The following is a 27,092-nucleotide window of genomic DNA, read 5'->3' as shown; positions in this document are numbered from 1 at the left end:
GTTTTTATTTGCAGGATTGACTTTGAAATCTGTCATTTCATTTTACATTCAGTATTATGATGATACTGACACTCATCCGTGAAAACTCTGCAAAAACGCCTTAAAATATAACAGTTCTCTTAAAGATTGATCAATGCCAAGATCTGGTCTTCATACCAGAGCCTAAAACAAAGATTATAACATAATAGGGTCTCAAGAAATTTCATAATTCCAAGTAGTCAGAAGTGCTGCAAATTGAAGGATCGCCCTAGTATTTTCTCCCGTGACATGTGAGTTTCCTCTGGGTACTCCGGTTTCCTCCCACAGTCTAAAGACAAACCGGTTGGTAGATTAATTGATCATTGTAAATTGTTCCATGATTACGCTGGGGTCGCTGCTCGAAGGGCCTATTCCACGCTGTACTTCAATAAATATTTAAATAAATTAATTAAGTGTCTCGTCCCAAAACATCCTGTTCATTTCCTTCCATTGATACTGCCTGATCCGTTGACTGTCTTTACCTTGCTGCCGTTTTACTGCATTGCAATAGTGGCCAGCTGTCAAACTTTTTTAAATCCCATGGAAAACTGAAAATAAACATTTTTTTTGTTTTAGTTTTTAACGTGATTTAGGAAATTGTGAATTAAGTTTTAAATTACCCTCCCTCTTAAGCGTCGCTTTCCAAATTCGTCTGTTAAACAAGGCATCGAGTTATAGTGGAAAACGAAAGCTGGCTTGCAAAGGAGGCTCGCTGTCATCGTGTTGACACAACATGAAAGAAAGCACTCCCTCGTCTGGCAGCAAGCGGAGACCGACAGAAAGAGAATGTAGAGAGTCCTTGTTTCACCCAACCAATTCCACCATAAGGACCAACGTCAGTCAGTGCATATGAGAAAGAGGGAGCGAGAAAGAGAGATAGAGGGAGCCAAATCTGCCACTGCAGCTGCCTGAACTCCACATTCAAAAAATCTTCACCATTTCCATCCAGTTTCACGTCAACAGACCAGCTTTAAAGCCAAAACAAAACAAACACACACAATTTTTTTTACAGCAGGTACTGTCCTCTTCCAATACTTTTAAGCGTTTGGGCTCGTTTTCTTTTGGGGAGGGAAAAGAGAGATTAATGTGTAGAGAGAGAGAAAAAAAACAGGAGGACGATGGAGAGTACGTGGAGGGAGGGAGAGGAAGCAGAGGAGGAGATCCGGCGTTTAAAGAAAATGTCAAGCTTTTGATGTCTTTTCCGTTGTTGGCCTAGTTTCTGCTACAAGGGGAATTTTTTTAGTTCAGCAATTTGATCCCGAACGTCGCCGATGATGGAAATAATATAGTACGTCATTAATATGGCGCCAAAAGCTTGTGTGTTGTGAGAGAACAGGAGGGGGTGGGTGGTGGTGAAAGCAGGCAAGAAAATGATAGGGTGTCCTTTTTCCTGCAAAAGTTACCAGGAAGGCGGAGACCGGCTGCAATGTTTAATATGCACGGGTTATTGTTAAAATTGCGACTGTGATGTTAAAAAAAAATGAAGTGGAGGAGGGGGCTGGGATGGCATTCGGTTGCGGTGGAGTTGCTTGCGGAGTCCCGGCTGGGTTCTCGCTCTCTCTGTATAGTTAGAACGATGTGTATATTTGGCAACCGCTGTTGCCAGGCGCTGTGGAACGTGACGCGATAGAACGGCCCGGGATTCGGGGCCGTGCAGCGTTCCGTGAGAAACCTCGCGGGCGTGCGAACGCCCTTCCTCGGCTCCCTAGCTTTATATTTGCATTTGCACAGAAATGCTCACCGTGGTGCCAAGAGATAAATTACTGCCACCCTATCTTTACATTAGATTCAAGTGGAGCAAAAGTAAAATTGTGGGGGAGGGAACAACGAAAAATGTGTACAGCATGTTATTAAGGGACGAGCGATTGGGGGGCAGGACGCGAGCCTGGTGGAGTGTTAACACATGTTGCTTAGATAACAGCACTGAGAGAAATAAAGGTGCACTTGCATTGAGACTTTAGCATGTAAGTGATCGCATGTTAAAAAGTGTTATTTAATTTATGGGAGACATTTACAAATATAACTATTAAATATGACAGTTTCCTCCGTTTTGTGCTCCTAACTTTGCGGCTTAAACTTTCTTCCGTGCGACGTGCGGTCCGATTTGTTTATACGGCGTGTCATTTATTACTCCTCGATTTCAAGGGGAAAATCGAACTGTGTTAGAAATTATGAATGGGGTTGGTTTCTCGAAATGTTCGTAGTTTGTGACTTGATATTTTTAGAGGGGGAAAACCTGCACGTACTTTCGGAATACAGTACAGTACTTACTGCCAACACAGCTGCTCGTGTTCAGGACCCAGAAGGAGCATGGAAATTGAGGCAACATTAGTTGTGATGGAATGCACCGTATTATCTGGAGGCCAAATGTATCCCCTCGAATGCACTGTGTGTATTGGCAAGGCTACCAGAGGTTATCTTCGATAAATAGCGTAGGGGCCAAGGGCACACTCTTGATTTCATAATGTTCAGTCTTTACACTTAAAAAAAAAATGGATATTAATGTCGAGTTGGCTGAAAGTTTTGAAAGGCTGTATCAATGTTTCAGAGAATGGCAATTACTTTTCATAAACTTTTGCTGTTTGTGATATTTGGTTTGATATAATCTATATGTTTGTTTCAAAAACATCTCTCATTTCAGTGTGGTAGTAAATCTGGGTAGGAATTTACAGTTCTGACATTGTCTCCTCTTCTGCCATGACGAGGCCACTCAGATTGGAGGAGCAACACTTCATTCCATTTACGTAGCCTCCAACCTGACGGCATTAACATCACTTTCTCCAACTTCCAGTAATTTTTCCCCACTCTGGCCTCTTACCTCTTCCCCTCATCTGTCTATCACTTCCCCCTGGTGCCCCTCCTCCTTTCCTTTCTCCCATGATCACTCTCCTCTCCTATCAGATTACTACTTCTCCAACCCTTTGCCTTTTCCACTCATCACCTCTCACCTTCTTGCTTGTCTTCCTTCCCTTCCTCCCACCTTTTTATTATGGCATCTTCACTCGTCCATTCCGGTCCTGTTGAAGGGTCTTGGCCGGAACCGTCAACTGTATTATCGTTTCTATCGACGCTGTCAGACTTGAGTTCCAACAGCATTTTGTGTGTATTGTTTGGGATTTTCAGCATCTTCAGACTTTCTTGTGTTTAGGAGTTTACGTTATCTCAAGTGTGTTGTGGTGTTATACTTCCCATAAGAGACAGTGTTGCTAAGTGACTAACAGCCAATGTGTAGTTAATTCATGGTGACTGTACAGTTTTTAAAAAAAGTGTGGTGTAATAAAATGCTGGAATAAAAAAATACTGCCAGAGCAATTGAGTGTTATGGAGCTAGACTGTTGGGCATACAAACTCATTCTCTGATCATTGTGCAGGTAGTTCCCTGTGTAGGTTAACTAGATTTGATGGAAACTTACTCCTGTACCTTTATTTTCCTCTTTATTAATTGGTCTGATTGCAGTTGTTTAGATAAAGTCTTGTTAATGTGTCCTGATGAAGAGTCTTGGTCCGAAATGTCGACTGTTGTTTTCTCTCCATCGATACTGCCTGACTTGCTGAGTTCCTCCAGCATTTTGTGTGTGTTGCTGTGGATTTCTGGCATCTGCAGAATCTCTTGGGTTGAGATAAATAAAATCTTTGTTTTGTGAACATGTACAAAGGAAAAGCCCACGAATAATGAAATGAACATATTTCATTTTCTTGACATGTTTTGGTGTGTCTTGAGAATGTTAATTTTCTATTAAGTTGTGATTTGTAATTGACATTGTATGGATAATTTTTTAAAAAGCCGCATTTAGAATTTACGAGAAATATAATATTAGTTCAACAATTAACTTTGAGGGTTACACCATTAAACCAGGTACATTATTTCCATCTTGGCAGTTGTTTTTGTGTGGCTTGTAGAAACTGTTGTTAATGTCTAGGTCAGGTATGTCTGAAAATTGTTGACCAAGAAGGCTATGCGTAGGTTGAGTACTAAAGTTACAAATATATGGACAAAGCAAAAGACTCCAAATGCTAGAATCTGGACTAAAGAAAAACTTTTGGAAGAATTTGATGATCGGGCAACATTTGTGGAGATAAACAGATAGTAAATGCTTTGGGTTGAGATCCTTCATCTGAACTGAATGAGTAGAGTAGTCCTCTTTGTACTGCTCACCTACTTTTTCAGTCCAGATGAAACATCTTGATCCAGTATGTTGATTCTCCATTTATCTCTACAGGTGCTGCTTGTTGCATTGTGTTCTTCCAACAGTTTTTTGTTCGAGTTGCATATACTTTAGATGTTTGCTTCATTTTTAATTTAAGAACAATTTAATTAACATCTCCCTTAAGATAACTTGACTATTCAATGTACACAAATTCTTTTGATATAAGGCAGTGATATGTTTGCTTTTGTGGCCAAATTTTTGCATCTCTGAAATCTGTTTCAGAGATGGATGTAAGAATTTGATTGTAGAGCGGGACTCTGATTGCCATAGAGTCATAAAACAGTTACAGCACAGAAACAGGTCCTTTGGCCCATTTAGTCCATACTGAACTATTAACTTGCCTAGTTCCAAAGACCTGCACCTGGACCACAGCTCTCCATACACCTCCCATCCATGTACCTATACAAATTTCTCTTAAATTTTGAGTTCAAACCCACTTCTGCTGGCAAGTTGTTCCACGCTCTCACCACCCTCTGAGTGAAGAAATGCGCCCTCATGTTCCACTTAAACATTTCACCTTTCACCCTTAACCTATAACTTCCAGTTCTGGTCTCACCCAACCTCAATGGAAAAAGACTGCTTGCATTTACCCAATCTATACTCTTCATACCTGTATTGAATCTCCCCTCATTCGTCTATGCTCCAGGAATGAAGTCCTAATCTATTCAAATTTCCCTCTACCTGAAGTTCTGGCAATGCCCTTGTAAAGTTTCTCTGCACTATTTCAATCTCATTGACAGTGTAATTTTCATGGAGGATAGTAATGGATTCTGCTTTGTATTTTGCTGTATTTTACCTGATGACAATTCTATAGTGTGTTACACTATTACAGCAGCTGGGTTTTCCTATCGGAATAATGATAGTTTGAATACCACTGAATCACTCTCAGTTACGTAACATGAAGCAAGTCAACGCATTTCCCTTTATGTGCATGTCTTAGGTGATATGGTGACTTTAATTAGATGTCCCTTTTTATCAAGCAGTTCATTCTTTCCTTGTGATTAAGACTTATTGGCCAAGTTTTCCACTTTTGGCGCTGTCAACTCTTCTGACATCCGCTGTGCTAGATACTTGCTAACTTACATTGCTGAGTCAAATTGTTCTTTCATGAATAATCTGACAACTTGACTATTTTCTACAATTTGCATTATTGCTTCATCCAGTATCTTGTATTTCTTTGAATATTTTAAAATCTTAAGCCGGGGAGACTTTGTATTCAAGTACTTCATCTTATCATTAAAGCTTTATGCAATCAATGTTTCTTTGTTAATGTATTGTCTCAGAAGGGTGAGTACTCACGAAGGACAAGTAAAGGAGCATTCTTCAATTCCCTTGCTTGGCAGAGTCACTCAGTACTTGGGAATGACAGCCTGCAAAAAAAAATCTCAGGGTAGTATGTGATGACATTTATGTACTTTGATAATAAAATGATCTTGAACTTGGAATTGAAAATTGATTATTATTTTTCAGTTAAAACTTTGGAAGCATGTTTTACACTGTAATTTTTTGATACTTTATACCTGCAGTTAATTAGGCGGCTCTGATCAAGGCATAGTTCTCTTAAAAATAACAAGTTCCAATATTGTTTTTCCATGAGATAAGGAAGTTGTCATTTGTTTGATTTGTGCCACCTCAGTCATTATTCCAGAGTTCAAGGTCAGTTCAAGCACCAGCTTGTCTTCAGCCACACAAAAAAAATCCCAAATAAAATTTAACCCCATAGCCCTGGATTTGCCACAGTTATTTCTAAACTTCTGCATGCAGTCTTGTTGGAGAAAAGATCGTTGCTATTAAATTAGTTAGCTACTGTTCAGTTAGCCAGCTGACACGTCACCAATGTAACTGGAAGCAACCAGATTTATGCTTGCCATCTTCTGCTTAGGGTTCCTCTGTTTGATTCTGTTGCTGCCCAGGGATATTTTTCAGAGGACCTTAGTTTGGATCAGACAAAAGTTGCCTTAATTATATCATTAAGTGTGCTTCGGGGAGTTGTTACAGGTTCATCACTTTAACCTAGAAGTGTAGAATTACCACTGAATGGGTGATTTGCCCATCAGGGTGTAAGTCCATGCAGATGAAAATTCAAAATAAAACTTCCAGATACTGCAGTTAAAAGAGAAAATGCTGAGAGCACTCATCAGATCAAGCAGCATCTGTATAAAGACAGTGTTTCAGGTCAAGGACCCTCTTTCTCTTTCCACAAGTGCTGCCTGACCTGAGAGTTTCCTGCACTTTATCTCTTTCATCCATTCAGTCCCAATATTCTTTGTCAGTTTGTGAATTATTTTCCCTCGATTGCCTATCCACTTGCCTTCCCCCCCCCAAAGAAAACCCCTGACTGACACAGTTTCTATTACCTATACAGGTTCTAAGTTATAGCCATACTCTGAACAAGACCAGCTTTTCTTATCATTCCCACCTTACTTAAATTGGAAATTCCCGAAGTTTTTGTGCCATTTGCTAATAGAGTCATAGAACACAACATAAAAACAGGCACTTCACCCTTTTTCTTCCATGCCGAACAGCTTCTCTCTGCTTTCCCACGTTAGACGTGCCATGATTTTGTGCATCTTTTTCAAGCCTCATCCTTTGCTCTGGTTAGCCATACTAATACCTGTTTGTTTATTACTGTTCAAAGCTTAAGTTCAGTAAATCTATAAAATTGTGAGTTCTTTTTGAAAGACTTTATATCATACAGTTTTACTTTTCAGTTTATTTATTGGGAGTTCTGTGTTTTGTGATGTAAACTTTCTGCTTTAGAAGGTTGCAGAAATGGTTGTTTGAAATGGGTGATAACTTCTAGATAAAACTGTTAACTGGAAAGTCTCTTTAATGTTTTTTTTCTCAAGAGGAAGTTTTAAAATTATATAAAGAAACGATGAAATTTAAATTGCTCATTCAGTCAAGAGGAGTGGGTAGGTGCCTTGGAGTTGTATTGCATTTTGCAGTTTGAAAAGGCACTTAATTTTTAATCGCAAGATGTGTTTATCTATCTTTTGTTAATTTTCATTCAGTGAATTTCCTGAGCAGCATGGCTGGAAACACAAAATAATGAGATGGATATTACTACTTTATTTTGCCTGTTAAGTCAACAGATATTTTGTTTTTAGCTGAAGCGTTTGGTACCAATTTAGAAAGTGGGCTAAAAGGAGCTGTAATATTCACAGGCCATCTTGGATCACTTAGCTGGTGTGAGCAGCGAGTGTGGAAGAGTGAGAAGTATGATATGCCATATTGTGACGTCTTTGACAGAGGGTACATAGAGACATAAAAACATAGAAACATAGAAAATAGGTGCAGGAGTAGGCCATTCGGCCCTTTGAGCCTGCACCGCCATTTATTATGATCATGGCTGATCATCCAACTCAGAACCCTGCACCAGCCTTCCCTCCATACCCCCTGATCCCTGTAGCCACAAGGGCCATATCTAACTCCCTCTTAAATATAGCCAATGAACCGGCCTCAACTGTTTCCTGTGGCAGAGAATTCCACAGATTCACCACTCTCTGTGTGAAGAAGTTTTTCCTAATCTCAGTCCTAAAAGGCTTTCCCTTTATCCTCAAACTGTGACCCCTCGTTCTGGACTTCCCCAACATCGGGAACTGTTTCCAAAGGCTGGAAATTCTACCACTTGGGGGATGTACACTTGGGATAAACGGTTTGGTGATTGGGACTGAGATGAGGAGAAATCTCTTAAAACTCCAGATTGCAAAATTTTCTGAATTTTTAATCTTCGTTGTTTACTTACAGATACAGTGTGTAACAGGCCCTTCTGGCTCAACGAGACACACCACCCAGCAAACTACCTCTTTAACACTAGCCTAATCTCAGGGCAATTTAGCTGGTGCGTCTTTGGACTGTGGGAGGAAACCGGAGCATCCGGATGAAACCCACGTGGTCCAGGAGACAACATACGAACTCATTACAGACAGCACCAGAAATGAACTTCAATGCCCTGAGTTATATTAGTGTTACACTAACCGCTTCTCTACCATGGCACCCCAATCTTGGAGGCCATGGAAGGTCTTGTAATATATATATAGCTGAGAATGACCATCTTTTGGATCTTGGGGCAATCAGCAGATTGGATAGGAAGGCAGTGTAAGAGTTGTCCAAAAGGCCAAGTTCACTTCCATTTCCAATGTTGAAGATTTCTGAAAATTGGATAAGGGCAGAAAAGTGGACTGTTACACATTGTGAGTCACTCCATCTTCTGGTTTTGTTAGTTCCATTTTTATTTTGAGTTCAGCAATCCAAGCCTTTGAGTAATTGAGTGTTTGCTTCTTTAAATTTCTGTGGCCAAACTTTAGGTCTTTGCTGTTGCCTTTGTCACAGCCTACGCTGTCTGTGAATGTGAGTGTTGTGTGGATATTGGCAGGCTGTTGACAGTGAGAAGCACCACATTTGAAACTGATCATACCTCTGTCTCCCTGTCCACTGGTGGATTTACAAGTCCAGTGTCAGTGTTGGACATTCTTTGTCGTGTCTCTAGTACTGTCTGATTGAGGAAAGATTACTTGCCACGTTTTTATTCTGGAACTGTTGATTGCATTAAAATGGAATATATGATGTCAGTTAAGAATGTGGTAGTGATGACAGTTTTTGGAATGTAGTTTATCAAAACTGGCTCAAAGGTAATAAGACTCTCATTATTTTTGCTACAGAGGGGAAGTTTAAGTTTGGTCATAGTATAAACTATTAATTGGATTCCTTCATGTGCTTCAGGAGTTGTGCTTGGCAAACCATTCTAGTTTGCTTCCAGTTATGTATAGATCTTGAGCCAAGAGACTGAACTATGTACTTGTTACAGTTTTAGCTTCATTTTCTAGCTTCTGCCTCTGTAATTGCAGCTGAGTTTTTGATATCAAGGCGTGCTCGTGTGCACGTGTGCTAGCAATAGTCAAGAAACAATTTCCTTATGAGGCCAGACTTGTTCCAGTGGGAATCCTGTAGATGAGGAAGTTCAAAATTCCACTGAGTTGAGATACCTTGGTGATTCACAAACAGAACATTCCATTCAGTATTTTAATATTTTTTAAAGAGAAACAAATAAGTTAAGAGTAAAGCAGTTTAAATCATTCTTGGAGCATAAGGCAGTATAGATAACACAGAGATCTGACACTACACATCTTCAGTTTGGGTTCCAACCATTCATCAAGTTTTTGGATTAATTTTGACTTTTAAAACAACAAATCCTCTATACTAATGATTTGTGTGTGTGGTTGTGTCATCTGGTAGTAAAATTAACTTAAAAAAAATTTTGATGCTGAATTACCATGCAATCAAATTGGTATGACTCTGCTTCTTTGCACTTAAATTGCTTTTCACGAGTATATTTTGTTCATGTTATGCTGACTAGAAGAGAAGGGAGGATGTTCATCACTCTAGTCTCTGCTCCTGTTGTGTGACCCTTGTGGCTTGGAGTATGTTTCCAATATTTACTTACCTTCATGTGTCCATACAAGCTGGAGTAATCTAAGCCTTAAAACCTTAAAGAGCAATCATTTTTAGAAGGTGGGAAGTGTAAGTCTCTTACCTTCAGTGCATGTAAGTGTGCATCAATTTTAAATGCTGCCTGTAATCCATTTTGAGTACAGGTAAAGATCCATTTTAACTGGGTTGCTGTAGAGAAGCTTGCAATTGGTTATGCTATTAAAGTTACATACTAATAGTAGATTATGGTGCAGTAAGATAGGGGAAGCTCACAGGATTGGCTGTGTGTAGAGTGGGTAGCCTTACACTGTACAAGTGTATATGAAATAGAGTTGTGTGATTTTAAACCTGGATTTTAAGCATGTGCCTCAAATTATCCTAAAATATCATTTTAAATGACTTTCAGTGTGAAAGCTGCTGTTTTATGGGAAGTCAAAGCATATGCATTTTTAAAAACTGTTGCTTTTTAGTGCACAACCAACTTTTAAGGTGTTGCTGAGTTTTTAGGGGCCATGGACCAGGTCATATACCTCTGGTTAGTAGGACAGACATTGCAGCACTATTTTATCCTTCTAAAACTACTTTAAAATGCTGAAAACGATGTTTCATGGTGTACTGTCAAACTAAATTTGACATATGCCACATGAGGAGACATTCGGACAGATGAGAATTGGTTTTAGAAACATTGAAAACCTACAGCACAGTACAGGCCCTTTGACCCACAATGCTGTGCCAAACATGTACTTACTTTAGAAATTACCTAGGATTACCCATAGCTCTCTGTTTGTCTAAGCTCCATGTACCTATCTAGGAGTCTCTTAAAAGACCCTATTGTATCTGCAAAAGACCCTGTTGTTTTATGGAGTGTCTTAAAGGAGAAAAGTGAGGGAGCAACATTTTAGAACTAAAGTTCTAGAACTTGGGTCCTCAGCAGTTGAAGGTAGAGGTAGCACTAGAGGAGCAATTAAAGTCAGGGATTGGCACAAAGTAGCTCAAAGAGCACATGTTCTTGGGGAGTTGTCAGGCTAACATTGATTATGGCCATCAATGATTTTAAAGTTGATTTTTTTTTACTTAACCATGGGCAATAATTAGAATGAGATTTGTTAAAATATGGAGAGCAGAATTTTGATTAAAGGTTGAGAGGATGACTAGGTGTTCTTTGTTAGATCAAACCTCACCTATTCAAACATGGGAACAAGTGTTTTAGCTGTATGCTCAGGCTGAGTATTATTTTTGAGGTGGGAGTTGGTATGCCTAGAGATGAAACTGATAGCAGGTTCAGACTTGGACATCTCTAGAGCCAGGGATGGAATTTATTGAAGCATATGTTTTTACTGGTATTATTTCATTCATAGTTATAATTGCTTGTGGTGTTAAGTGAGCATGGTGGGCATACTATGTTGGTGCCTGAATGTGTGCCGGACACTTGCCTCCAGCACATCCTTGGGTTATTACGTTGGTTATTAATGCAAACAATGCATTTCACTGTATGTTTCAATGTACAAATGATAAATAAATTGATCTGAGTCTGATATGGAGATGATGGTTTCATTAGTCTTCCTAGTATAAGTGGACATATTCAATGCCGTAGATAAAGATGCAAATTTAGTGATGAAGGAAGGAGATGACAGTGAAGAGAATTAAGATGTTCATGAGACACAAGAGCACAATTAGGCCATTGGGTCTGCTCTGTCACTCCATCATGGCTGATTTGTTATTACTGTCAACCCTATTTTCCCCGTAACCATTGACCATCTGACCAATCAAGAACCTATCAGCCTCTGCTTTAAGTGTACCCAATGGCTTAGCCTCCACAGCCACCTGTGACAATGAATTCCACTACCCTTTGGTGAAAGAAATTCCTCCTCACATCTGTTGGAATTGGACACCCTTTTATTCTGAGACTGTTCCCATTATAGGAAATATTCTTTCCACATCCACTCCATATAGGCCTTTCAATGTCCAATAGGTTTCAATGAGATTCCCTCTCATTCATCTAAACTCTAGTGAATACAAACCCAGAGCCATCAAAGGCTCCTCCAATGTTAATCTTTTCATTCCAGGAGTCATTCTTATGAATTTCTTCTGGACCCTCTCCAATGCCAGTGCATCTTTTCTCTGATAAGGGGCTGAAAACTGCTCACAGTGCTCCAAATGTGGTCTGACCAATGCTTTATAACGTCTCAGCATTACATCCTTGCATTTATATTCTACTTACTGTGAAATTATTGCCAACATTGCATTTGCCTTCCTTACTATCGACTGAACCTGCAAGTTAATCTTTAGGGAATCCTGCACAAGGACTTCGAAGTCCCTTTGCACCTCTGATTTTTGAATTTTCTCCCTGGTTGGAAAATAGTTTATGCCTTTATTCTTTCTACAAAGTGCATGGCCATACACTTCCATACTCAATATTCCATCTGCCACTTCTTTGCCCATTTTCCAAGACTGTCTAAGTTCTTCTGCAGACCCTCTGCTTCCTCAAAACTACCTGGCTCTCTATGTATTTTTGTATTGACTACAATCTTGGCTACAGAGCCATTGATTCCATCATCCAAATCATTGAAAGATAACGTGAAAAGAAACTTATCCAACACTAATGCCTGTGGAATACCACTAGTACCTGGCAGCCAAACAGAAAAGGTCCCCTTTATTTCCACTCTTTGCCTCTTGTTCGCAGCCAATGTTCTATCTTGTAATACTATGGACTCTTGTTAAGCATGCTCTTGTGCAGCACCTTGTCAAAGGTCTTCTGAAAATCCAAATACATCCACTGACAGCAATGTACGCAAAGTGCTGGAGGAACTCAGCAGATCAGGAAGCATCTATAGAAAAAAGAGTAACCTGTCAATGTTTCAGATTGAGACCCTTCATCAGGACCTGATCAAAGATTCCGATGTTAATTTATTATCTAAGTATGTATGTAGTATGTAATGCTGAGATTCTTCTCGAGATAACCACGAAACAAAGAAAAGTCAGTTCACAGAGAAACAGCACACGGACCCCCCCCCCACACACAAAAAAAGAATGGCAACATCATCATCAACCCCCTCCAGCGCCTCTACCCCTACACAAAACACAACAAAAACATCAGCCTCCAAATCCTCTTCCTCCACACAAAAAACTAACAAAAATAGATAACATCATTAGCCTCCCAAACTCCACTTCCTCTGCACAAAAAAAACTGAGGAAAAAAACCAGTGAAAACACAATATAAAAACCATAGGACTAAAAATATCCATTGTCCAAATCCTTAAACACAGAACCTCAGTAACATCCTTCGACATTATCGTTAGAGACACTGCCTGAAGGGTCTAAGCCTGAAATGTTGATTATTTACTCTTTTCCATAGATGCTGAGTTCCAGCATTTTGTGTGTGTTGCTTTGGATTTCCACTATCTGCAGATTTTCTCATGTTTATGGAATATCCTGCTTGTTATTTCCTCAAAGAATTCCAACAGATTTGTCAGGCAAGATTTCTCCTTAAGGAAACCCTGTTGGCTTTGCCCTACTTTATACATGCCTTCAAGTGCTCCGAAACCTCATCCTTACTGATGGATTCTAACATCTTCCCAACCACTGAAGTCAGGCTAACTGGCCTTTTTTTTTTTGTCTCCTTCCATTCTTAGCCGGCTGGTGGCGTAGTGGCATCAACGCCAGACTTCGGAGCAAAAGGCTCCCAAGTTCAAATACAGCCAGCTCCCTTGCACGCTTTCCACCCGTGCTGGGTTGAGCGTCGAGCTAGCAACTCTTAAAAATAAGAAAGCCTGCTGAAAAACGCCGTCATGACGGCGTCCCGGAGTTAAGGGCTTTCTTCTTCTTCCCTTCTTAGAGTGGAGTGACATTTGCAATTTTCCAGACCTTCAGAAACATTCCAAAATCTACTGATTCTTGAAAGAGATTGCCTCCACAATCTCTTCAGCTACCTCTTTCAGAACCGTGGGGTGTAATTCAGCTGATCCAGGTGACTTATCTACCTTCAGGCTTTTCAGCTTCCCAAGCACCTCCCCCTTAGTAAAAGCAACTATATTCACTTCTGTCTTCTATTTTTGGTATTCTGCTAGTGTCTTTCACAGTGAAGGCTGACACAAAATGTTCAGTTTGTTTGCCACTTCTTAGTCCCCCATTACTACCTTGCCATCATAATTTTCCAGTGGTCTGATATCCACTCTCACCTCTTTTATTCTTTGTACAGTATATCTGAAAAACTTTTGGTATCTTCTTTTAAGCAAGTGTACCTTCATATTTCATCTCCTTATGGCTTTTATTGTTACCTTGTGCTAGATTTTACAAGCTTCCCAATCATCTAGCTTTCAACTACATTTTGCTATTATATGCCTTCTCTTTTGCTTTTATGCTGTCTTTGGCTTTTCAAGTCAGCCACAGTTGCCTCATTTTCCCTTTAGAAACCACTGCACTTCATCTTTGGGATGTATCTATCCTGCGTCTTCTGAATTGCCCCCAGGACCTACAGCCATCATCCTTGCTAGTATTCCCTTTCAATCAACTTTGGACAGCCGCTCTCTCATACCTCTCTAATTCCATTTACTCACTTTTTTAACGGTTCCTTTACCTTAAGCTCCTAATCAAATCTGGTCATTACATAACACCCAATCCAGAATTGCCTTTCCCATAGTGACCATAAGCTGCTCCAAAAAACCATCTCATAGGAATTCTACAAATTCCCTCTCTTGGGATCCAGCACCAAACTGATTTTCCCAATTAACCTGCATATTGAAATCCCCCATGACTGTCGTAACATTGCCCTTTTGACATGCCTTTTCTGTCTTCAGTTTTCATTTGTATCTCACATCCTGGATACTGTGTGGAGGCCAGTATGTAACTCCCATTAGGGTCTTTTTACCCTTGCAGTTTCTTAACTTGCCTATAAGGATTCTGAATCAGGCTAAAAGTGCAAACTAGTTTGTTGTTCTTGTTGACTGAGAAGAAGTTACCACTGGACAAATTTTCGTTGAGTAGTTAGTGAGTTGTGTGTGTGTATATGTATGTTTTTTATTTCTAGCCCCTCTCTGTTTACCAGTTTGGAAACTTGTGTGAAGTAAGCAAGTAAGTAGAATTTTCCAGTGTTGGTCAGGATTGGCTGTTTTTCAGAAGTTACAGGAATTTGATACCTTTTTATGGGGTGCATTTTTTTCTGGATTGGCTGTATACACTGAGTTTCAAGTATAAATAGTTTATATAAACTTTGGTGAGACATTTTTCACCAATGTAAATAATCAAGTGCGCGAAGATTGGAATAAATTCATTCAGCTCAAAAGTAGTCTTCAGATTTTGCTGTTCTTTGAAATATATGGCAACCGTTAACTAAGTTCTTGAGCTGCAATAACAAACTACTGTTGTTTTCGTTATTCAAGTTGGTTGTTGATGTCCTTGAATATATTGAAATGTTTGTATTTGGTCCTTTCTATAACAAAGGTTCTTCTGAAGGTTTGAGAAAATGCTATAAGAACATAAGAAATAGGAGCAGGAGTAGGCCATCTGGCCCGTTGAGCCTGCTCTGCCATTCAATAAGATCTTGGCTGATCTGGCCATGGACTCATCTCCACCTACCTGCCTTTTCCCCATAACCCTTAATTCCCCTAGTATGCAAAAATCTATCCAACCTTTTCTTAAGATATATTTACTGAGGTAGCCTCCACAGGTTCATTGGGCAGATAATTCCCAAGACTCATCACTCTCTGGGGAAAAGTAGTTCCTTCTATTCTCTGTCCTAAACCTCCCCCGAACCTAATTCTAGTCTCACCTACCGGTGGAAACAGCTTTCCTGCCTGTATCTTATCTATCTCTTTCATAATTTTATGTTTCTATAAAATGTCATTTCATTCTTCTCAATTCCAGCGAGTACAGTCCCAGGTGACTCAATCTCTCCTCATAGTCTAATCCCCTCATCTCTGGAATCAACCTGGTGAACTGCTTCCGAAGCTAGTATATCCTTCCTCAAGTAAGGAGACCAGAACTTCAGACTATGTTGTACTATAGTATGTAATGTACCATGATAAACTATTAAAGCATGCAGACCTGTCATGTTGAACAACTGCACATAATAAAGTGGCTCCCCTTTCTGAATAAGTAGTCTCATGTCAGGAAAGCAAATAAGGAAGAAAATCTTGCATTTGAATAGCACCTTTCAAGACATCAGAGCATTGCTGTAATGGAGTACTGTTTTGAAGCATAATCACTAAATGATTGGAGGGAATGAAGCAGCCAAGTGATGCGCAGTTGTAATTCGTTGCAGCAGTAGTGTGGGTTGTGGGTAAGTGTAAGTCGGATATTGGTAGGTGACTGCAAAGTGTTCAATCCTGGTGTCGGATAGCCATTCACTGTGTAAAGACATTGTTGGCATGAAGGAGTAGCTAGAACCATTGAGCCATTTCCAGTAAACAATACCTTCAGAAGTGAGTGAGCTTTTTTTAATATTAGTAAATCAGAAATTCAAATTTTGTGCTTAATTTTTAATATATTTGTAAGAATAATAGAATAAATGAAATGTCAAGATCCGGGCAGAAGGTCCACATTTAGTGACCAATATTTGTTAATGAGAGCTGTATTTTGGATGTTACTGGTGACTGTTGACTTTAGAAAGGAAATGTTGAGAAGAATTTCTCATTATGACTTGATGAAGACATACCCTAGAAAAAATAATAACGCAGAATTTGTGGTTAAAGTTGCTGAGTTGCTATTGTCTGTATCACAGAACTTCAGTAAAGAGGAGGAGCCAGATTTGATTGTTAGTCTATACTGATGTCAGCTGCGCATTTTCCTTGTTCCAAGGCATTTGGGTTGGGAAAGTCTCCCACTGCTGATCATTGAATAGTTAGATTCCTGCTAAAAGGTCTGCTTGCAATAACTTTTAAGGATAGCTTACAAGATCTAGAAGGGGTTGAATCCATTTGCAATTCCTTCAGACTTGGGAATAGAAAATCAGAAGTAGAGATTCCTGTGGGTTTATAACTTCACTTTTGAAAAATAAAGCACTTCCATGTCTTGAAGACTCAGAAGGTGCAGTATGAATGTGAAGTTTTTTTTTCCCATCGTGCAAACCAATGCCTAGGTGGACTGAGGGTGATTTAAGAAATTGGAGCTTTTACTTTTTCACTAAATTGCATCTTTCCTTTGCATGAGTGGAGTAAAGTTGTTTTGTGGTTGATTGCCAAATCACTTGCAAGGTATCCCTAAAGCTGAAAGCTTAGAGACCAACAGTTGCTTTGCACAATGATAATCTTCCGTTCAAAGCCACATCTGGGAAGTTATAAAGCAAGCATTTCCTGGAAGACTTGACTTCAGTGTGCTTACTTACAGTGAGATTGATAAATGGATTTTTTTTTTCCCAGTTCAAATTTTAATAAGCATTGATACTTTTCAGATTTCAAACTGTTTCTGGGACCGATAGGTCATCTATATATATATATATATTCATAAGTCCCCTTTATCCAGTCTCCAACCCCCATCTAATGCTTCTGGAATTTGAGCCCTCTTCCCTTATCATCATTTGAAGCCTTCTGATTATTTTTTCATTTTGCAAAACGGCACAGTATAATACAAACCTTATTCTCCAAAGAAGTGTGCTTGCGGGGATTTATTTTAGATTATGAGGACACTCAGTCCTCGTTTATTGTCATTTAGAAATGCATGCATTAAAAAATGATACAGTGTTCCTCCAGAAAGATATCACAGAAACACAGGACAAATCAAGGCTAAGACTGACAAAACTACATAACTATAACATATAGTTACAACAGTGCAAAGCAATACCGTAATTTGGTAAAGAGCGGACCATGGGCATGGTAAAAAAAAAAAAGTCTCAAGTCCCGATAGCCCCATCATCTCACGCAGACGGAAGCGTTGCAAGCTTGCTGATGCATTGGAAACACCCGACCGCAGCCGACTCTGAGTCAGTCCGAAAACTTCGAGCCTCCGACACAGAGCACCGAGCACCATCTCTGCTGAGCGCTTCGACCCCGCCCCGGCCGCTGAGCAGCAAGCAAAGCCGAGGACTCGGGGCCTTCCCCTCCGGAGATTCTGGACCACACAGTAGCAGCGGCAGCGAAACAGGCATTTCAGAAGTTTCACTGGATGTTCCTCCGTGCTTTCACTTCTGTCTCCATCAAATCAGGATTGTGCACGGCACCCTACTTGACAGATAACAGATAACATTCACTGGCGTGGCCACTGCAAGCTGTGTCATGTCGCCATCTTCTCCTCCCAACCTTGGCAGAATGTACAGAATAAATGCCCTGAGTTAATGTTTGGACATTTGAGCTAGCAGGATATGAGGGAACTATCAGGAGGACATGAGACTGTGACTGTAGTTTCTATGTCTGCTTACCCAATGCATGGTTCAATTAGGAAATGATTGCAACACTGCCATCGATCTGCTAAAGAGAGGCTGCAATTTTAATGTTCAGTTAAGTTGTGTGGATGTCAATGTCATCAATTATTGTTGGCATCAGATGGGAATTTTTCATTTGTCTACTGAAAAAAGCCATGTCCCAATTTTTTTTTTTGGCATCAAGTTCAGTAAACAGTACAATTAAAGAGAAATTGCAAAGTCCTTGACCATTATCTGGCCCATAGCAAGCTACAAAATCCACCTAGCTGTCAATGAAAAATGGTCCCTCCTGTGGTCTGTTGTAGTCTGCAGCTGTCCGAGATTTATCCACTTGTCGGATTGTTTGTTTTTGCTCTTAGTTGAGAACTGTGAAGTGGGGAGTGCCAGATTCAGAGGGAATGTCAGGCGTGTTGCCATTGACATTGACAGCTGACCCGAAGCTGGTGGAATCTGAATTGCAACTACTGCGCATTTCCTTTATCTGCCCTGATCTGTTGCTTTTTAAACATGATTCAGCAATTTTTTTGAAATGGAAAGTGAAATTGTTATATCTCTTTTATGTGGCTTAGCACAGTTTGTATGTTTGTAGTACAAACGTATATTCCCAGCTGAAAGTGCCATTAATCTGTTGAATCACAGGTGAAGATTTAGCAATTCAGAAGAAACTGATGACTCTTTAACTTTTTTTCTTTTTGTAAGTTATGATAAGGGCCTGTATGTTATTATGTTGTTAACATCATTTGGCTGTGGTAGCTAATATTGTCGAGGTTTTGTTGCCAGATCATACAGTCTGGTGTGGTTGTGTGAATGTTGACCATGTGCGCACAAGGAGATTAGAGAGGGAATTTGTTAATATATTTCATCATTTGACTTTTTTTGTTTTAGTTCTAAATTGGATAACCTGAGTTTGCATTATTATAAAAGACGGGTTAGCAAAATAGCATGGTTTTTAGAGGGTGGTTCAGAGGAGCATTGGTTAAGGGTACTGCCTAAAAGCTCCAGTGACCCAGGCTCGATCTTGACTTCAGGTGCTGTCTGTGTGGAGTATACGAGCTCTCCCTGTGACCATGTTGATTTCCTGTAGATGCACTGCTCTCCTTCCAGATACCAACACATGACAGTTGTTAAGCTAATTGGTTACTGATAATTGCCATTTAGTCTTGGTGGGTGACTGGGAAGTCCAGTCAAATACTTTGGGCATAAGAGAAAGTGTAGGTTATCAGGGAATAATAGGGCATACGGGATTGTTCTGTGAGATCACATAGACTAAGTAGGTTGAATGACTTGTCGTCAGAAATATAAATAGTTATATTCTCCTATTCTGTTCAACGTTCACTTCAGGCCTGTTTATTTATTGCTGAGAGACCTAGGCAGTGTGGTGGTTTGGGGAATCATTGTTGAGGTCCTTGTTAAATTTGCACTTCTGTTGTTCCTTTTTAAGGTGCACTCTTAGTGCCTCTCCCATTGTGATCTCTTCTTCGTTGAGCGGTAGTCTCTGCCTGCCTTCCAACATGCAGTGGATCCTTTGTGGTATAACCAAATAACAATACAGTATAACAATTAGAGCACAGAAACAGGCCATCTTGGCCCTTCTAGTCCGTGCCGAACCCTCACCCTATCATAGTCCCACCGACCTGCACTCAGCCCATAACCCTCCATTCCTTTCCTGTCCATATACCTATCCGATTTAACTTTAAACGACAGTATAAAACCTGCCTCAACCACTTCTGCTGGAAGCTCATTCCACACAGCTACCACTCTCTGAGTAAAGAAGTTCCCCCTCATGTTACCCCTAAATTTTTGTCCTCTAATTCTCAACCCATGCCCTCTTGTTTGAATCTTCCCCACTCTCAATGGAAAAAGTCTAACCACGTCAACTCTATCAATCCCCCTCATAATTTTAAACACCTCCATCGTGCCCGCTCAACCTTCTACGCTCCAAAGAATAAAGACCTAACTTGTTCAACCTTTCTCTGTAACTTAGGAGATAAAACCCAGGCAACATTTTAGTAAACCTCCTCTGTACTCTCTCAATTTTATTGACATCTTTCCTATAATTCAGTGACCAGAACTGTACACAATACTCCAGAATTGGCCTTACCAATGCCTTATACAATTTTAACATTACATCCCAACTCCTGTACTCAATGCTCTGATTAATAAAGGCCAGCAAACCAAAAGCTTTCTTCACCACCCTATCCACATGAGATTCCATCTTCAGGGAACTATGCACCATTATTCCTAGATCCCTCTGTTCTAAAGCATTCTTTAATGTCTTACCATTTACCATGTATATCCTATTTTGATTAGTTCTACCAAAATGTAGTACCTCACATTTTTCAGCATTAAACTCCATCTGCCATCTTTCAGCCCACTCTTCTAACTGTCCTAAATCTCTCTGCAAGCTTTGAAAACCTACCTCATCATCCACAACACCACCTATCTTAGTATCATCTGCATACTTACTAATCCAATTTACCATCCCATCATCTAGATCATGAATATATATTATGAACAACATTGGATCCAGTACAGATCCCTGAGGCACACCGCTACACACTGTCCTCCAATCTGACGCGCAGTTATCCACCACTACTCTCTGGCATCTCCCACCTAGCCACTGCTGAATCCATTTTACTACTTCCATATTAATGCCTAACAATTGAACCTTCCTAACTAACCTTCCATGTGGAACCTTGTCAAAGGCCTTACTGAAGTCCATATAGACAACATCCACCGTTTTACCCTCGTCAACTTTCTTAGTAACCTCTTCAAAAAATTCAGTAAGATTTGTCAAACATGACCTTCCACGCACAAATCCATGTTGACTGTTCCTAATCAGACTCTGTCTATCCAGAAAATTAGATATACCATCTCTCAGAATACTTTCCATCAATTTACCCACCACTGACGTCAAACTCACAGGCCGATAATTGCCAGGTTTACTCTTAGAACTCTTTTTAAACAATGGAACCACATGAGCAATACGCACCATTCCCATTTCTAATGACATTTGAAATATTTCTGTCAGAGCCCCTGCTATTTCTACACTAACTTCCCTCAAGGTCCTAGGGAATATCTTGTCCGGACCTGGAGACTTACCAACTTTTATATTCCTTAAAAGTGCCAGTATTTCCTCTTCTTTAATTGTCATACTTTCCATAACTACCCTACTTGTTTCCTTTACCTTACACAATTCAATGTCCTTCTCCTTAGTGAATACCGAAGAAAAGAAATTGTTCAAAATCTCCCCCATCTCTTTTGGTTCTGCACATAGCCGTCCACTCTGATTCTCCAAGGGACCAATTTTATCCCTCACTATCCTTTTGCCACTAACATAACTGTAGAAACCCTTTGGATTTATTTTCACCTTACTTGCCAAAGCAACCTCGTATCTTCTTTTAGCTTTTCTAATTTCTTTCTTAAGATTCTTTTTACATTCTTTATATTCCTCGAGTACCTCATTAACTCCAAGCTGCCTATATTTATTGAAGATCCCTCTCTTTTTCTGAACCAAGTTTCTAATATCTCTTGAAAACCATGGCTCTGTCAAACTTTTAACCTTTCCTTTCAACCTAACAGGAGCATAAAGATTCTGAACCCTCAAAATTTCACTTTTAAATGACCTCCATTTCTCTGTTACATCCTTCCCATAAAACAAATTTTCCCAATCCACTCCTTCTAAATCCTTTTGCACCTCCTCAAAGTTAGCCTTTCTCCAATCAAAAATCTCAATCCTAGGTCCAGTCCTATCCTCCATAATTACACTGAAACTAATTGTATTGTGATCACTGGACCCGAAGTGCTCTCCAACAAATACCTCTGTCACCTGCCCTGTCTCATTCCCTAACAAGAGATTCAACACTGCCCCTTCTCTAGTTATGTATTGCTGCAAAAAACTATCCTGCACACATTTTACAAACTCCAACCCATCCAGCCCTTTTACAGTATGGGCTTCCCAGTCTATGTGTGGAAAATTAAAATCTCCCACAATCACAACCTTGTGCTTACTACAAATATCTGCTCTCCTTACAAATTTGCTCCTCCAGTTCTCGGTCTCCATTAGGTGGTCTATAATAAACCCCTATAAGCGTCACAACACCTTTCCTATTCCTCAATTCCACCCAAATAGCCTCCCTAGATGTGTCCACTAATCTATCCTGCCAGTGCATCGCTGTTATATAATCTCTGACAAGCAATGCAACACCTCCCCCTCTTGCCCCTCCTATTGTATCACACCTGAAGCAATGAAATCCTGGAATATTTAGTTGCCAATCACACCCCTCCTGCAACTCCTGGTGTAGTCAGAGACATTTGATTCGCAAAGTGCACAGTGGAGCCCTTGCTTCTATAATACTGGACAACAAAGATTTTGCTTCCTGAATACTTTTGGGAGTATTTTATAGATTTTGGGCTACTGATCATGAAAATCACCTTGAAATTTCCCTATCAAGTGCCAGTTTTTGAAATCACCTACATTTGTTATTTCAATTCATAATTCAAGCCAATTAGAATGTTGCCTACAATGTAAGCTGGAAAGTTTCCTATCTTGTCCATGCATGCTTAGGCTATGCAGCTGCTGCATGGCAGGACAGGTTTTAGTAATAATTATTAGGTTCAGGACTGTAAGGATGGAATTTGCTATCACCAGGCACAAAAATTTCTATGAAGGATTTTGATATCTGAGACAGATGCTTCCCAGAATAACTGATGCCAAGATTAAGGAAAGCATTTTTGTTGGTCCACAAATCAAACAGGTCATCAATGATAGGCAATTTCAAAAATTTCTAGTGGATCAGGAGAAAATAACATAGAATGCATTCAAGGAAGTTGTTGAAATTTTTCTCGGCATCTACAGAGCACCAAACTACATGCAGCTTGTTGAAAGCATGCTTCAAGCATACAAAACCATGAAATACAACATGTCACTGAAGATTCATTTTCTGCATTCCCATTTAGACTTCTTCCCTGTAAATCTTGGTGCTGTTAGTGACGAGCATGGTGAAAGGTTAACAAATAAATATATTAAATTTATTTCGAATCCCATGGAGCATGTGGAGACCTTGCAATATCCAGGCAGTCTTTCTTTCTTTCTTTTTTTTTCTTTTCTTTCTTTTAGGTAGGTTTCTTTTAGGTCGGGGGGAAGGGTTAAGGGGAGGGGGGGAGGGTAGATATTATTATTTCATGTAATCAAGTTTGAAAACTCAATAGAAATTATATATATAAAAAAAAGAAAGGTTTCACCAGGACATTGCGGTCATGGAGAAAAGATACCAGGGCAACTGGAATCCATCAATGCTGGCGAATTATTGTTGGACACTTAAGCGAGAAGCCTCAGACACTGAGTACAAATGAAAATCATTAACGAAGTATTTTTAACTTAGTTGAACTTTTGCAAAGCATCAGCACCATTATGCAATTAAACACATTATATTCAATAAAAGTTAATTTGTTGTTTCTTGAAATTCCTATGTGATAAAGTAGTCTGAAATTATATTTGTGTTCATCTTCTAGCAGCCTGTCATAAACAAAAAAAAATTCTGAGGAAGCAACACATCTGGAAAAAAAAATTGTTGTCCAGTGATTGGAGTGGGGGGAGGGTGGGGAAGGATGGAAGGAGGGTGAGGGAAGAGCAGTGTTCACCAGCCAACATCAGGAATCACTTGACAGCTGTTTGACTTGACTGCTCTGTTGATGCACATGTGTGGCATCCAGCAGTTTGATGTGGTGACTGTCCATGTCTGTGGGACCACAATGTACATGGGCCCAGGAACAGGCTCTTAGTAATTAAATGCCATCTGTCTACATGGTGCCCATGTCCCTCCATTCTCTGTACAAGTATGTGCCTATCTAGACCCTCTTGAACACCTCTATCTTATTTGCTACTACCACCACTCCAGATAGCACATTGCAGTCAGCTATTGCCCTCAATGTAAAATAAAAAAAAATTTCCCCAGCGCATTTTTGGACTTGCCCCTCTCAGCTTAAATGCATGCCTTCAGCATTAGACATTTCAACCCTGAGAGAAAGAAACTGGCTGTCTATTACATCCAGTCTCTTACAATTTTAAAATCAGAATCAAGTTGATTATCACCAGCATGTGATGTGAAATTTATTAAATTAGCAGTAGCAGTTCAATGCAATACATAATCTAGCAGAGAGAAAAAATAATAGTAAATAAACTAAAAAATAATAAACAAGTAAATCAATTACATATATTGAATTTTTTTTTAAAAACATGCAAAAACAGAAATACTGTTTATTTTTAAAAAAAGTGAGGTAGTGTCCAGAGATTCAATCTCCATTTAGGAATTGGATGACAAAGGGGAAGAAGCTGTTCCTGAATCGCTGAGTGTGTGCCTTCAGGCTTCTGTATCTCTTACCTGATGGTAACAGTGAGAAAAGGGCATGCCCTGGGTGCTGGAGGTCATTAATAATGGACGCTGCCTTTCTGAGACACCGCTCCCTGAAGATATCCTCGGTACTTTGTAGGCTACTACCCAAGATGGAGCTGACTAGATTTACAAACTTCTGCAGCTTCTTTCAGTCCTGTGCAGTAGCCCCTCCATACCAGACAGTGATGCAGCCTGTCAGAATGCTCTCCACGGTACAACTATAGAAGTTTTTGAGTGTACTTGTTGACATGCCAAATCTCTTCAAGCTCCTAATGAAGTATAGCCGCTGTCCTGCTTTCTTTGTAATTGCATCGATATGTTGGGACCATGTTAGTTCCTCAGAGATCTTGACACCCAAGAACTTGAAACTGCTCACTCTCTGCACTTCTGATCACTCTTTGAGGATTGGTATGTGTTCCTTCATCTTGCCCTTCCTGAAGTCCACAATCAGCTCTTTCGTCTTACTGACGTTGAGTGCAAGGTTGTTGCTGTGGCACCACTCCACTAGTTGGCATATCACTCCTGTACGCCCTCTCGTCACCACTTGAGATTCTACCAACAACGGTTGTATCATCAGCAAATTTATAGATGGTATTTGACCCACCTGGTGTAAAGTTGTGTGGAGAGCCATTGAGATTGTGTCTGCTGTTAACCTATTGTGGCGATAGGCTCATTGCAATTGGTCCAGGTCCTTGCTGAAGCAGGAGTTCAGTCTAGTCATTACCAACCTCTCAAAGCATTTCATCACTGTCTATGTGAGTGCTACTGGGCAATAGTCATTGAGACAGCCCACATTATTCGTCTTAGGCACTGGTATAATTGTTGCCTGTTTGAAGCAAGTGGGAACTTCCGCCCGTAGCAGTGAGAGGTTGAAAGTGTCCTTGAATACTCCCGCTAGTTGGTTGGCACAGGTTTTCAGAGCCCTACCAGGTACTCCATTGGGACCTTCCGCCTTGCGAGGGTTCACTCTCTTTAAAGGCAGCCTAACAATAGACAATAGATAATAGGTGCAGGAGTAGGCCATTTCAGCCCTTCGAGCCAGCACCGCCATTCACTGTGATCATCCACAATCAGTATCCAGTTCCTGCCTTATCCCCATTACCTTTGATTCCGCTATCTTTACGAGCTCTATCAATCTCTTTCTTGAAAGCATCCAGAGATCTGGCCTCCACAGCCTTCTGGGCAGAGCATTCCATATATCCACCACTCTCTGGTTGAAAAAGTTTTTCCTCAACTCCGTTTTAAATGGCCTACCCCTATTCTTAAACTGTGGCCTCTGGTTCTGGACTCACCCATCAGCGGGAACATGCTTCCTCCCTCCAGCATGTCCAATCCTTTAAAAATCTTATATATTTCAATAAGATCCCCTCTCAGCCTTCTAAATTCCAGAGTATACAAGCCCAGTTGCTCTGGCCTCTGAGACAGAGATCACAGGGTCATCAGGTGCAGCACAAATCTTCACAGCTGTACTTGTATTCTCCCTGTCAAAGTGTGCATAGAAGGCATTGAGTTCATCTGGTAGTGAAGCATCGGTGCCATTCATACTTCACTCTTTCCCTTGTAAGACAATCATTCACAACAGTTGCTCACCAAGTAATGTGAGGCCGTTTCTCGAATGAAAGGATGTTCGGAAACTATCAATTCAGAAAACAATAAAATTTTGGAAAGTGAATTTTGAGGTGCATTTTTGGCACAAATATTCATCTGAATTTAAAGATGCTGTTTTTTTTTACTGTGTAAAATATTGGATAAATAAGTTAATTTGAAATAATTTTTTAAAATCCCCTTTTAAAGTGGGATGCAAGCTACTTGAAGTTTTCAAAGTGGAATTTGATTTTTGTTCCACATTTTCAGTTTGGTCTTCTGTGGTCTTTTAGCTATAAGCTTTAAGGGAATATCATCAGTGACAAAGTGATGGGACTTTCTGCTTGATTCACTGATCCCATACCCACAAACTCTTAATTTATAAATTTCCATCTGAAGTGGCCTTACAAGAGATCTAGGCTTGTGTGACAGATGGCATCTCCATGCCCTCGGACTGAAAATCCTTGTAACTGAGCTGTGCAGATCCCGAACCAACAAACATAAAACGGGAACTATAAATATAATGGAAATGTATGTGGGTATTTGAAAATTGGTTCTGAAATTTAGAGTTAAATTTTAAAATCTTCAAAGATCATTAACTTTTCTGAAGAATGAGGCCCCACACTCTTAAAATTTCAGTGCCAGAGAGATTAGTATAGCTGTAATTATATGCCTTCTTAAAATAATATGCTTTTAAATGCATTAGGCCCCTTTTTCTCTTGAATTCATTGCCATGACAAGCACACAAGCTTAGTGCAATGAATTCAGTCGGTGAGGATTGTAACACATCCTGTGGAGGAACAAACTACCTATCATATTGACTTCTGGAATTCTTTTAACTTTATGTCTACTTCAGAATTTGTTATTCCCCTCCTATTTCCTATGCTATAAATCTCAGAGTTACCCTCATGTTCTTTTCATTCCAAGTGTCAGATCATTATCTTCCGATAGAAGATTGGACAGTGTAAGAGTTGCACTGATTTGAGAATTTCACAGCTTAGAGTTATTGGCCTTCATTCACTTGGATACTAATATACATTTTAATTGGTTGCAAATGATTCTTTAAAACAACTGAAAATGACAGTGCTACTAACTGGTAAC

General features: G+C 39.9%; 1 protein-coding gene across 1 annotated transcript in view; it reads left to right on the top strand.

Moving 5' to 3' along the window:
• The first annotated feature begins 763 nt into the window (after window positions 1-763).
• Window positions 764-27,092, top strand: part of LOC140196670 (protein Jade-1-like) — a 161,330-nt gene continuing 135,001 nt past the window's right edge. The window contains 1 exon segment of the mRNA XM_072256269.1: window positions 764-1,033. The gene's annotated coding sequence lies outside the window, so the exon portion shown is untranslated.

Source organism: Mobula birostris, chromosome 4 (assembly GCF_030028105.1).
Source record: "Mobula birostris isolate sMobBir1 chromosome 4, sMobBir1.hap1, whole genome shotgun sequence".
NCBI lineage: Eukaryota > Metazoa > Chordata > Chondrichthyes > Myliobatiformes > Myliobatidae > Mobula > Mobula birostris.
Note: the sequence above shows the minus strand (reverse complement) of the source record. Positions and strands in the feature narration are given on the sequence as shown.